This window comes from Schistocerca serialis, chromosome 1 (assembly GCF_023864345.2).
Source record: "Schistocerca serialis cubense isolate TAMUIC-IGC-003099 chromosome 1, iqSchSeri2.2, whole genome shotgun sequence".
NCBI classification, from domain to species: Eukaryota; Metazoa; Arthropoda; class Insecta; order Orthoptera; family Acrididae; genus Schistocerca; species Schistocerca serialis.
In genome coordinates this window covers 1,120,528,128-1,120,529,153 of record NC_064638.1, presented here as the reverse complement: position 1 = coordinate 1,120,529,153, position 1,026 = coordinate 1,120,528,128, and the positions used below count along the sequence as shown (strand labels likewise).

The window sequence follows — 1,026 nt, the reverse complement described above, 5'->3', positions numbered from 1 at the left end:
TTCGTGGCAGCAGTTGGCATAGTCTAAACAGTTATGCGAGGGTCGTGAGGTCGACTTCTCATATGGAAACTTTTTTTACATTTCTAATTTTTACTTATTTACACATCGAATAAGTCGAACTAATGCTCAGTGTATTGCATTTATTAATAATTTCATAAAAGGCATGAAAAGTAAAACAAAAAAAATTGGAATTGTAAATAAATTAACAAGGAAGGATTGTACTTATAGCGCCCACGAGGACTCTACGAATTACGATTCAAGACGGGACTGTAAATAAAGCCTACAGGACTTCGCATTCCCATAGTTTCATTTTGACCTTCGAACAGTCCGCCGGCTGCTGCGCGCGAACGATAGATTCTCTGTGCAGATAAAATCGGCCCATCGGGTACCGAACTCATTCCCTTGCTTCCTTTACTTTTGAGATGAATATCACGCCAGCAAGTGTAAATCGTTAATGTGAAGTATCTACGTTTTTATACCTAGTTCTCGAGTGCGCTTCAAAAACATTTCCTGGAAATTTACTTGCAACACAGATTTTCGTTTCCTTTCCATGGGCAACGGCCTTACCGCAGTGGATACACCGGTTCCCGTGAGATCACCGAAGTTAAGCGCTGTTGGGCGTGGCCGGCACTTGGATGGGTGACCATCCAGCCGCCATGCGCTGTTGCCACATTTCGGGGTGCAATCAGCCTTGTGATGCCAATTTTGGAGCTACTCGACCGAATGGTAGCGGCTTCGCTCAAGACGGGGAGAGCGCTATGCTGACCCCATGCCCCTCCTACCCACATCCTCCTCTAAGGATGACACGGCGGTCGGATGGTCCCGGTAGGCCACTCGTGGCCTGAAGACGGAGTGTGCTTTTTTTTCTTTCCATGCATTATATGAAAATATTAATCAGTACAATTTACTGAGCATTATTTCGGTTTATTTGCCGTAAAAATTGAAAATAAAATATTTCACATAGCGATTCGACAACAAGACACCTGGTTTAACGTTCGGTACTCTTTCTGCTGTACCAGCTACTGT

The 1,026-nt window shown here is 44.1% G+C and overlaps 1 pseudogene; it reads left to right on the top strand.

The window, feature by feature from the left end:
- Positions 1-553: 553 nt before the first annotated feature.
- LOC126427710 (5S ribosomal RNA) lies at positions 554-670 on the top strand (annotated as a pseudogene).
- Positions 671-1,026: the final 356 nt, after the last annotated feature.